The 12,904-nt window shown below is 42.2% G+C and overlaps 1 protein-coding gene and 1 pseudogene across 2 annotated transcripts in view; one reads left to right on the top strand and one right to left on the bottom strand.

The window, feature by feature from the left end:
* The window catches only part of DCDC2 (doublecortin domain containing 2), a 149,383-nt gene that overhangs the window by 43,127 nt on the left and 93,352 nt on the right, over positions 1 to 12,904 (bottom strand). The window lies entirely within an intron of this gene.
* LOC309812891 (small ribosomal subunit protein uS10-like) lies at positions 6,142 to 6,582 on the top strand (annotated as a pseudogene). The gene has a single exon. The product of its transcript is annotated as a small ribosomal subunit protein uS10-like (transcript).

The following is a 12,904-nucleotide window of genomic DNA, read 5'->3' as shown; positions in this document are numbered from 1 at the left end:
TAATTTTATTCTTAGCTCAAGAGTGAAAAGCAAGAAATTTAATTTCAGGGTTAAAGAAATTCTGAAAAGCCATCTGTTTTCTTTAGATGTTCCTAAAGCTTACGTATATTTTTTTTCATTGAAAGAAGAGCTAAAAATAAGGAGAGAATAATGCGTTGAGCTACAGGTATAACAACAGTACATCCATAAGGCAGTGGAACAAACTAGAATGCAAAATAAAAATAATCAAAAAATTGCATAACTGTTTAAACAGTGAAGTCACTAAGTTTCATCATAATCAAAGTTATTTTTATTTCCAATCACTTATTTGAACATATTTTCTTCTGCGGAGGGCAAAAGCTGAACTTTCATGAAAAAAAGGACTGACTAAAATGTATATTTTCATATGGGGATGTGTGGATAAAAAAAATTGTTATGTTCCTTTTCAAAAAGTCCGTGGCGAAATGAATTGAGCACAGATTAATGAATTCCACCCCTGGGTATAAATGTAATCTGGCAATCCTTTATCAGAAAACTTTTGGAAAAAGCTTTTAAGCAAAGAGGGAGCTCATAATATCATTGCAACTGTGTCTAAGTGAATTGACTTCTTTATGAATGCTATTCTAAGAATATTCACACAGTCTAATTTTACATTTAAATGTGTTACACGTTGTTCTTAAATATATTTTAAGCTGCACATTTTTAAACCAGATGATAAAACCATATGCAATGGTCTTGAGTGGTCACAAAGGAAGCAGAGACAAGGTTGATATTTCTGTACATATCAACCTTGTGTGAGTTGGGCTAACTCTGCCCCAACACAGACAGTTCTTCACTGTTCCTGTTAACTCAGCAACTGCAAAACTACCTTTTGTGTATCAAGCATCCCCTCTCACTTTCTCAATTCATCTGTTTTGCAAAATTCATGCCGTTTGCAACAATTTTACCTTAACTTTGGAAAGGCCTTTGAATTGTTAGAGATGGCACACACTAGCAAATTAACAACTAAAGAAATAAATGCATAAAGAAAGACATTTTTACGTTAAATAAACAATCCCTGTAAATGTGTTGCACACCTGACATACTTCCTTGAATTGATTAGCTTGCAAAAAGAAGCTGTAAGTTGCATTGCATAGGAATCATGACAACCAGGCTTATTATAAATTATCCTGTGTCTGGGGATTTGCAGCCAATAGTTGCCATCCTTGCCTATGTAGCCACCAAACTGGCACTTACAAAGAAATGGAAAACTGACAGAGAAAATGGTTAAGACTACTATTCATTTGAAAGAGGTTAAGAGTAGAGACTGTTCTTAAATGTCACTGTACTGAGCTTTCCCACCAGTGGGAAAGAAAGGTAAAAAGTTGTTTTTCCTAATGCATTAATGAGCTTGACCTCACCCTTGACCTCCCCTTTAACACAGAGGATTGAGACAATCTGGACCATCTGCAGATGCCCCCCGGGCACCCAGATTCCCACCAGCCCTCTCAGGAAAGAGAAAAAGAAAGAGTTCGGGAAGGTCTCTCCCTGACAGGCAGAAGCAGCAGGGAACTGGCATCACCAGAGTCCACTGGGAATGGGCTCTGGGTCCAGCTTTACAGTTTATTGGCCCTTCCATTTGTTTGTCCCATTCATTTGTTCATCGTCTGAGCGCCAACTCTGTACCAACCACAGCAGCTGCTCTTTAGGTGCTGAGAATACAAAGAATAAAACAGCCCTTGCCCTTGAGGGAAATGGCAATGACTGCAAATCAGCACAGCAGCTGTCTTAGAGGTCTGATGGGCAACAGCTTGGGGTACAGTGGTGCACAGAGGAGAGAGGCGTTGAATATCCAGGGAGAAGAATACCCAAGGAAATCATGCCTAAGCTGGTGTGAAAGAAGGAACAGCATGAGCAAGGCCATGCAAGTTACAGGGCCCACTTGGCCAGTACATATGAGGAACTGCCTAGAGGCACTGGAAGTGAGGGGTCAGGGTGGTGAGAGGTAAGATCTGCAGGGTGGGCTGAGGCCAGCTGGTGGAAAGAGCTTTGTAAGCCAAGTAAAGGGGTTTGGTCCTGCATAGGGGAGCCTCTGCAGCGGAAGAACATGCTGAGATTTGAGTTTCACACAGACCGCTCGGGAAGTGGTTAGATTTGAGCTGTTGTAGGGGCAAGTGGGAGGCAGGAGAGCCCTGGGGGTGGACCAGTGTGTTAGCCTGGGATGTCGGGACAAACCCTGAGACCTTAATATTTAAGGGGAGGCAGAATAAATAAGAGAGGTCAATGAAGAAGGCTGAAGGACACAGAGAGGTGGGGGGACAACCAAAGAGTGCTGTCAAAGTTACCAGCATAGAGATTGTCTTTTAGAGACTCATCAGGAGAGTTAAATAACAGTAGCATTTAACTATGCTTGCTTTATACCAGGCACTTTGCATATATCAACTCAATCAATACTCATAGGGTTGTGATAATAATAATCATATTATTATCTCATTTTATAATTGAGGAAATCGAGGCAGAGATCATTTAATGAACTTGTCCAAGATAACACAGTGCTAAGTGACAGGGTCACCCACATGGGGCAAAGAGGCCAAGTAAAAGGAAGCTGTAAAAAGGTCATTGGATTTAACCTTCCAGAGGTCAAGGACAACCTTGGCCAGTGTGCTTTCATTAGAAGGTTGAGAACTGAAAAATGATTCCAATAGGCTGAAGCATGAATTGTAGGTGAACAGTCAGAGATATCAAGGGTGAAATATTCTTTTACATAAGCCAATGAGATCTGAGTTTTGACTAATATGATCTGCTCAGTTCTTATTAGCCAGAGCATTCGGTAAGTGTGTGTGTGTGTGTGTGTGTGTGTGTGTAAGCACATGTACACATGTGTACACACACGTGTGTTGTATATTGATGCTTGAAAATGAGGAGGTGATAGAAACCAGAAGGTGAAAGAGCTTATGAGACCCTCTCAGGAGTGTCGTCCTGAGGATGACAGGGGGCTGCTGACAATGACCTGACCCGCATCCTTCCTGAAGACTTCCACCTCCATGAAGCTCGCCCTGGCCTCTCAGTCCGGTTTTGGCTGTCCTCTTCTGTGATCCCCCAGTACCCTGGCCCTGCCCCTGTCATGGGTGGCACCCACCTCCACTCTTGGACTGTGAGGACGAACTCATCTGACTGTGAATGCCTCGAGGGAGGGGCCCACGTCTTGTTCATCTTTGTATCCTTAGCCTCTAACAGAGTTATGACATCGATCAATAAAAAAAGAAATGTGTGGATAAGTGTTTCTGCCAGATTATGTGCTTTGAAATATTCCTCTTGGAGCCATGTAGATGACGGCATAGAGAACATGAACGTGAAAGGTTAAGGCCAGTATGAGCGAGGATTATAAAGTCTTCCCTGGGGGAAGCTGTACCACTTCCTCTGGACTTTCAGAGAATGTAGGCTATGCAAAAAATATATGGTGGGGCAGGACACACCAGTCAAGAATTAAAAATAAGAACAGAGCATTGGAGGAGCAGGGATCATCAAGGGACCTAATTAAAGAGACCAGTCCTCCTGGATTCATGATGAGGGGTGGTGGGAGATGAGCGGTACCACTCGAGCGGGCTATCGTGGAGAGCCTTGAGGGGCAAGCAAAGACGCTGGACCATCCTACGTTGTCATACATCTGTCTTCAGTCTTGTCTGCCAGGAACTCCCTGCTCTGTACTAGTAACTGACCACAACAGCCCCGAATGATTCTTGGCAACTCTTTCCATACTAGCTTCTGCCCTGATAACTGGCTGGGCAAGAAAACAGAATGACAGAAACGGCCTGCTGCTTTTGCTCACAGGCTGCAAATGACCCCTCCTGCCCATTTTTCAGCTGACCCTTCCTGCCCAGTGTTCACAGCTGACTGTCCCTTGATTCATCCGGTAAACAGAAGGGGGCATTTCAAAGATGTCCAGTGGCTCACCCCTCGGAAATTCTCATTAACCTGACTATCAGGGTGGGAAAGAGATAAACGGCCTGCACTTTCTCATTGCTTAAAAACTGCTCAAAGGTGGTGATTTTCACACCTGCTGATTTGGTCTTTAAAGAGCCTTGTGAGACGAGAAAGATCACTGTTCATTTTTTCTTCCAGCCTCTTCCTTCTCTTCTGTGGTTGGTGCAAAAACACCCTTATTTTAATTCCTAGGTGGAATGTTGGCAAGCTTCAATAATCTTCTTTCACAATTTCTACTAAACACACATAGCAGATTATATGTGAATTATCAGTATCTTAAATAACTGAACCCGATGAACAGAAAGGGGTTTCACTCTTAAGTAATTAGGTGAAAATCAGGTCTGGCTTCTCTTTGGAATCTGGAAGCCTCTTTCTACTGCAGACAGGAGCAAAAGGTTACAGTAAATTTGAAGAAATGTCTGCACCCAACTTGGAGAAATTTACACATTGGCTTTTTAAATGAAGGTACTTTTTATAGCATTAATTGGAGATTTTAAGCAGCAGGTGGTGGTATTTCATTTTATTTTGTAAGGAAAAGTCTAACAGTGAATTATTTTGAGTTTTTTCTCAAGCTCTCTGAAATGAAGCTTTTACTGCCTGCCGCGTAATGGCCTTCTTTTGCCATGTAAACATGAGATCAATATAGTTTTAAAGAGAAAGGTTTTTCTAATGCATTTTTGGTATTTTTCAAGCTGTGATACAGCTGATAGGAGTTCTTGTAAAATGTGAATTACAGGAAATTCATATTTATAAGCTTCTGCAAGTAATTTTAGAGAGCTGACTTTTAAACATCTGCTAATGAAGAATTCCAAGAGTAGCACTGTGCACTAACTTTTAATATTTCCCCATATACATCTCTTTCCCTAACCCAGGCCATGGTGGAGGGATCATGGCTTGAGGCCTTGCCAGCGTGGGTCTCTTTTTGTGAGCTTCTGGTCACTGTCCTGAAGTGAGGGTGTGACTCCAGTCCCCTGAGGGAGGTTCACGGTGGCCACTGCCAGGTTTGGCCATCACAGTCTCCTAAAGTGCTTTGTGGTTCTGTCTCTATCCTTTAATTTTCCCTGGAAGAATACTGAAAATACCGCAGCATTGGGAAGGAGGCATGTGGCAAAAGCACAAAGACAGGTTTCCCCTTACTCTTTCTGTATTGGTTTCCAATTGCAGCTGTAACAAATTACCACAAACCTGATGGCTTAAAACTACACAAGTTTGTTATCCTACAGTTCTGGAGGTCAGAGACTGAAATGTGTCTCACCAGGCTAAAAAATCAAGGTGTTAGCAGGGCTGTGTTCCTTTCTGCAGGCTCTAGGGCAGAATCCATCTTTTTGCCATTTCCAGCTTCCTAGAGCTACCTGCATTCCTTGGCTCGTGGCCTCCTTCCATCTTCAAAGCCAGCAATGGCCCATCATTGAGTCTTTCTTACGACGTCATCTCTCTGGTTCTGACTCTTCTGCCTCCCTCTTCCACAGTTAAAGGACCCTTTGGAGTCCATTGGACCCACCAAGGTAAGTGAGGACCATCTCCCCGTTTTCAGGTCAGCTCATTAGCAACCTTAACTCCCCTGTTGCCCTGTAACATAACGTATTCACAGATGCCGGGGATTAGGACATAGATTTTGGAGGGCCATTATTCTGCTTATCACATTCTCACTAAATCTTTCAGGAAAGGAGCACAAAAGGTTTTCAAGACACTTTTAAAGAAAGTCAGCTGGTCAAGTAGAAAGGTTGGTTTAGTCTGTGGGAGCAGTCTCTTCAGAACACATTCTAATATGATAAAAAAAAAAAAAACACCGAACGCTTATGACCATGTCTTCATACAACTTGTTAAATGAAGGTAAATTGTTAATGTGTCTCAGTTCCACTATTTTACACTCATGTCCTTCAGAACCAAACTACAGAGGGATGAGTCCCTCTGTCCACACTTAGACCTGACTACTCTCGGGAGGGGAGAAGTCAGAGGGTCACAAGCCCAGCGAATGGCCAGCTCCCTCTCCTGACATTTTCCCTTTGAGATGCCTGGGGTTGGGCTGCTGGCATCCCTGCCCCCCTACCTCCACCCATACCCCCCACCCTGCTTGGATAATGAGCCCTCTCCTACCTGAGCCAGGACAGGGTTAGCTCTTGCTTCCAACCCCTAAGTCCCCAAAACAAACAAACAGCCCTTGTGAGATTTTCCTGAGGGATTTTACAGGTTGCCGTTGTTGTTGTCGTGTTTTGGGCTTTTTAATCTTTCGTCTCTTTGAGGAAGAGGTGTAGCGGAGTGCAGGTCTGCCTGCAGCTGCCCCTGCCTCATCGCATGTCTTTGAAAGATACCGGAAAGACACGTGTGGAACCAGAGGTGGCAATTCAGCGAATTACAGCAGCAACATAAAATCTTTGGAGAAAGTGTGTGATGATTTGATCAGAGGCGTGAAGGGAAAGAATCTCAAAGTGAAAGGACCAGTTCGGATGCCTACCAAGACTCTGAGAATCGCTACCCCAAAAAAAATCCTTGCAGTGAAGGTTCTAAGCCTTGGGGTCATTTTCAGAGGAGGACCCACCAGTGACTCACTGACACACATGGTCCTTCCGAGATTGTTAGGGTGATTTCTATCAGCATTGAGCCCCGGTGGAGGCTGAAGTCACCATTGCAGATGGTTAAATCAAACTTTTGAAAGTTGATTACAAGTTGTTAAAAAAAAAAAAAACTTTTGTAATTCAACAATATTTATTGAGCACCTACTATGTGCCAGGCCTTGTTCTAAGAACTAGGAATTCACATAAGCAGAAATCTAATGGCCTTGTGGAGGCTGGGAGCAGAAGGGACAGTGGAGATTCAATAGACACAATAATCATGAATATTACATCATATAAGTGCTATGGAGTGCTAGAGAGAGGGAGCAATGTTCGAGCAGTAAGGGCAGGCCTCATTTTAAAAATAGCATGCGAACAAAGACTTAAAAAGCATGAGGAATGGATATCTGAGGGGGAATGCTCCAGGGAGAGGGAATGGCTGGGTCAAAGGTCCTGAGGAGGGAAAGAACACAGAAGTTACCAAGTATTAGGGGAGTATAGATTTTTCACAACAAAAGCTAAAGCTCATTTGAATGCAAAAAGACTAGATCCGATTTTTCAAAAAATTCTCCTCTACAACTGTCTTCAATTTTTTTATCTGAAGACTTTCTATTCTTTTGACCACCAAATATTTTGCCATTTTCCATTCAATAATGGCAGGGCCCAACCAAGGACCTAAGAGAAACTGGAAGAAGTCATCACTGAGGGGCAAAAATGATACAGAAAAGGGGGGTTTGTGGAAGACACACTTGCCTGACCTGTGACTTGCTCTCCAGATGCAGAAATGGAGCCGTGAGGAGGTGTGCGCTCAGGGCACCTCCACCCCCATGACCTTGACAGCATCCCTACTCTCTGACCTGCTTTACTTCTCTGTTTCCTGGTTCATCGTCTCTCTCCCTCATGAGAAGGTGAGAATATTCGCTGCCCAAGAGCAGGGATGGTGCCTGACACCCCTGATCACCAAGGGAACTCTGGCCCAGTCTAGCCCTCAGTAGCAGGATATGCGGGCTGTCCATTCTGAGACCAGGCCAGGAGGCCTGGTTATGGAAGCAGGCCCATGTGAAAGGAAAAGATACCAGGCCGGAAGCTGAATCTTTCTCTGGAAAAATACTGCAATTCCTACATGCAAGACAAGTTTAGTTTGAAAAGAACAAGCTCCTGTTTCCTGGTACACTCCTTTCCAGCCAGCTCAGACCTGGGTCGTGTTGAGGCGGAGAAACAACTCTTCTCACCCCCACCACTCCCACCAAGTGTCAGTACTTGGGGAAACCTTTATCTGAGAAGAGAGACATTCTCCTCACTCAGATGGAAAGCGACTGAGGTGGGGAAGCAAGTAATGGCAGGAGGTATTTAAAAAATGAGAAATGTAATTATTTACGTGATGAAAAGGTTGTGCTGTACAGGGACACCATGCTATGGAAATATTCCCATCACATTAATAATAATAATAATAAAAAGGCCTTCACCTCCCATGACAAGAAGCTGCAAATCTAAATAATTTTATCTTCTCCTCTGAATATTTCCCAGGGTGCAACAGTAGCTCTCAGGCAGAAAGAAATTATTCACTGAGAACATGAAAGTACTCCCTTTCAGAAATGACTTCAAGATAATATTTGCTATGTGACTTTGGTAATATTATACACACACGTATAAGTTTCTTTTACTAAAATGCTCAATTTTGTTGATGGAGCAGTTTAAACTTTATACAGCAATTTCATCCACTCTAACAGATATAAAAAGATCTATGTCTCTGCCATGTCTGAAACGTCAGTAATATCCATAAAGTCAAGCAGTGCATTTAAAAATTTGTTCAGATAAAATGCCATAAAATCAAAGCACCACATCTCAATTAAGCAGGCACAGAAATATTTTAACTATTCTCATATAGCATAATAAATATTAACTCATTAAGTTTTCAAATACCTAAGCAATGGAAGTTTATACCTGCCCTGCGAACAGAAGGATGTTTTCCCGTTTAAATGAACACACCATTGCCGTTTTATTTCAGAACTTTGTCTTCTGTACAAGTTCATAAAGTTAACTCAGTCAGCATGTTCAGGTACTAAACACACTCACAAATACTAAAGTGTAAGCCAGAAGACCATCAAAATTAATTAGATCATTATATTTTAGAGCCCCAAAGGACTCAAGAAAGCAAATGGTTCAACCCTTTCATTTTCCAATTGAGAACAGAATTGTTGGATAATTTGCCCAAGGCATGACTAGACCTATATTTCTCACTTAACACAGGCAATGCTCTTTAATTTACAAGAGGCTATATCTGGTTGCTAGACAAAATATTATTGCAGGGGAGAGGGGTGTTAAACATGGGAAATCAATTCATGGTGTTGCTTTAGCAACCATGGAATTCTCTCTATAGCTTAACACAGTGCCTTTTGGAGAGTCAGTAAATAGTTGCTAAATGTGAATGAATGGATGGAGTTCTTGGGAAAAGTATATTTGCTTCAAAGTATACTTCCTTCTGGCCACGGGAAAACCTGGCAAACTTTCCTTTCTGCATGTGCCTAGGAGCAGCCTGGGAAACAGCTTTCCCCAGTCTGAAGACATTAGAGCATGACTATCCCAAGTAGCACTTGATGGTTTTCCCTATGTTTAATTCATTTTTTTTTCCTGTTTCTAATGTTTTTCAAGTGGATGTAAGCTCAGTAGGCAAGAGGTTCTTATCTGATTACAGTGGTATCAGACTTCATAAGAAAGTTCTGATAAAACAGCCCCTATTCCAAACACTACACAATTTTTCAATTTAGGTGTACTAATGTGCTCATTTCTAGAATAACCCTAGTAGCCTCACAATTCGCTCAACATAAAATCACAGGAGGTCCTGTTTCCCGGACCTTCACCTGATTCCTTTCCTAAATAATTTATATTTTTTGTAAATTAAGCCTCTGCCCATTCAAATGTGGTGCAGCTGGTTGTTTGCTTTCTGTTTGTTTAAATCGCCACTGTTTCCAAAAATGCCCAACACTTATCATCGGTGCCATTCTTTTTGATACTGGACTACTTGCTGATTTCACTGTTACCTATTTCATGTGTAGGTCTCCTTCTGCCAATGAAATTATAAACTGCTTAGTGTCGAGAGGCACCTTTACAATATCACAGGGAATAGTCAATAAATTTGTGTTATTTCACCTCCAGGTTAATTGTTTGAAGCTACTGGAAAGAAAGAACCATGTAACAAGTGATCTCCGATCAGGCAGTTTAATTAGAAATCTACTCCTTCCAGAACTGTTTGTGTGCATTTAGGAAAGGAGGCAATACTGGAAAGAAGTCCAAAACGAGTTCCCTTAGCATGTCATTAATGAGGAAGTTTCCTTAGTTCTTTTTCACAGGGCTGCTAGTTTGATAGATGAAGAAAGCATCAAACATAGAAGATTTGTATTTCAACATAACAGTTAATGGACTCACTAATCCACATATCTTTGTGTATATGATGGTAAAATTTGGGTTGGGAAATAACATGAGTATGTGGATATAAGTGGGTTGATTCATCCATTATTTTACTTAACAAATATTTACTAAGTATCTACTAAAGACCAGATGAAATGCAAATTATGGTCACCCTTCCTTCAGTATCCACAGGGGAATACCTCCAAGACCCCTGTAAATACCAAAATCTGTGGATGTCCAGGTCCCTTATATAAAATGACATAGTATTTGCATATAGCTTACCCTAGATTACTTACAGTACCTAATACAATGTAAATGCTATGTAAATAGTTGCCAGTGTGCACAAATTCAAATTTTGCTTTATGGAACTTTCTGGAAAATTTTTTTCACATATTTTCGATCTGCAGTTGGTTGAATACGCGGATGAAGAACTCACGAAGGAGCACACCTAAGCTGAATCTTAAAAACAAGTAAGTTTTGACAAAAAAAAAGTTTGGGTGGCAGTACGAACGCGGAGAATTTCAGACAAAGAAGCCAGTAAGGGCTTCCCTGGTGGTGCAGTGGTTGGGAGTCCACCTGCCGATGCAGGGGGCACGGGTTCGTGCCCTGGTCCGGGAAGATCCCACATGCCGCCGAGTGGCTGGGCCCGTGAGCCATGGCCGCTGGGCCTGCGCGTCCGGAGCCTGTGCTCTGCAATGGGAGAGGCCACGGCAGTGAGAGGCCCGCGTACTGCAAAAAAAAAAAAAAAAAAAAAAAAAAAAAAGAAGAAGCCAGTAAAAACCAAGAGGGAGTATAGGGCATGGAGGAAATCCCAAGCCATTTTATGTTGTAAGAGCATCAGGCCCAGTTTAGGGGGTATAGGAATACGATGTGAAACAGTCATGAACTTGAAGACCTTCAGCTTTGTCTGTGGGTGACGGGGAGCAACTGGAGGGCTTTAAGCATGTGAACCATACATAGTCAAATTTTGGTCCAGACAGGTAACATTGGAAATGAGGGCAGAACAAAACTCAGGGGGAAAGACCAGAAGAAAAGGACACCTGTTAGGAAGTTACTGTTGCCTGTTGCAAGCAAAGGCGAGCCTAAACAAGGGCTGTGGTAGAGAGATGAAAACTGGGAAACTCTCCTAATATTTAGCAAGTAAAGTCAGCAGGATGTGGTGAACAATTGGGAATATGAGGTAAGGAGAAGAAAGAAGTCAAGATTGTACATAAATTTTAGGCACAGATAAATAGTGCTGACATTGATCGAGATAGAAAGTGTTGCAGTGGGAGATAGTTAGTGTAATTTTAGGAATGTTGGGTACAAAGTCTTTGCACCACAAAAAATGCTCATCAGCATCCAGGTGTCAGTTTGAAGAAGAGTCTCTCTCATGGACCCTATTTGCTTCAAAAAACGTATAAAAATAGTTGGATACCATGTAGAGAGCACATTGCCAAATATCCAGATTATGGTAAGATGGAAAAGATAACAAGTTACAAAATCAAGACCCAAAACTAGGTGAACAGGCTGAAATACAGACCAACAAGATTAAATTTAATAGGAAAATATGAAAAATCCTGCATTATAGGATGGGAGGATGTAACTTGACGGCTCTCCATGTGAGTGTAAATGGAAATTTTAGTAGCACTTAAACTTAATATAACCTATATTGAGTCTGAAAACTTGGACTCCATTCATAGAAATATGTAATACATTTTAATCATACATTTTTCAGTTGAGGTGGGTCACAAAATCCTGAGTTCCATAAAAATGTTTCAGTGGCCACCACAGTACATGAGGAGGAAAATCATGAGCAGGTGGGCCTCCCAAACTATCCAGAAAACTCCCTGCAGCCAGAAAAGATCTTCGCTTATGTATTACACAAAGGGGACTTTTTGTAAAATTTCCTCTAACGAAAGGGTTCCACTTCCCAAACCACTGACTGTGACCCTAGGGTGTAATCAACCCATAGTAAATTCTGCACAAGTCAAACCACATCTCGGATGTTTGTGTTCGGTTCCAGGCATCTCATATTAAGGTGGCCACTGAAACACTCCGAAGTTTGCAGGTAGAATGTAACTGGGATAGGAAGATGAAGCAATCCTTCTCACTGAGGAGTGGCTGAAAGAATTCGGGACATTTTAGCTGGAGAAAGACTGAAATGAACATCAGCACCTGTCTCCAAATTTCTAAAGGGCTACCAACTGGAAGAGTCATATTCTCCACGCCGTCCTTCTGATGGCTTCACAGGGAGCAGACTGGAGATTACAAGCAAGTAGATTATGGGCCAGCACAGCAGAGGATTTACATTTAGAGTAAGAGAAACGGTTGCTCTGTGAGGACAAGAGCTCCCTGAACATATGCAGGCAATTCTATCGGCTGGAGGAACCACTATTAGCTTTAACAGCTATTGTCTTGCAATTCTAGAATAAAAGACATGTGTAATCCAGCTATATTTTCATTCGATGCCTCAACTCTGCAGTAGACTGCTATACTTCCCATATTCATTCATTCTGCCAGTACCAAGCATTCACTGGAAATATGAATATTTTCAAACATGAATTAGATGTGATCCCGGCCCACAAGTAGCTCACAGTCCAGTGCAAGAGGCGGATTTGTCAAGAAATGATTGCAGGTGCACGTGGTAAGTACAGCTGCGGTAAAGAAAATCTATGAAACCCGCCTGGAGAAGGAGTAACATGAATGGCATTCCCTTCACGTCAAACGAAAGGACAGGATACTAGCCTCCTGCTAGACTCAAGTCCCTTTTAGAAACACATTCCTCCCCAGCACCACTATCTTATTTTCAATCACAGGTGGACCACCTCATGCAAAGTCTTTTCTCACTTTATTTGGTAAGTCTGCTTCACCCAAGTATTGTAGGAACCATTTGGGATGACAGCCTGGTTCACAGGCAACACTTTTTCCTTCTTGTAACAGCACTACTCCTCCAAACACTGAGGTGGTCATGTGACCCAGCTCATCATAAATCATTATTCCCTATCCCTGAGAGGCCCAAG

Source organism: Mesoplodon mirus (assembly GCF_964341445.2).
Source record: "Mesoplodon mirus genome assembly, chromosome: 12".
Lineage (NCBI taxonomy): Eukaryota > Metazoa > Chordata > Mammalia > Artiodactyla > Ziphiidae > Mesoplodon > Mesoplodon mirus.
The sequence above is the reverse complement of the archived record's forward strand: the minus strand, read 5'-3'. Positions and strand labels throughout refer to the sequence as shown.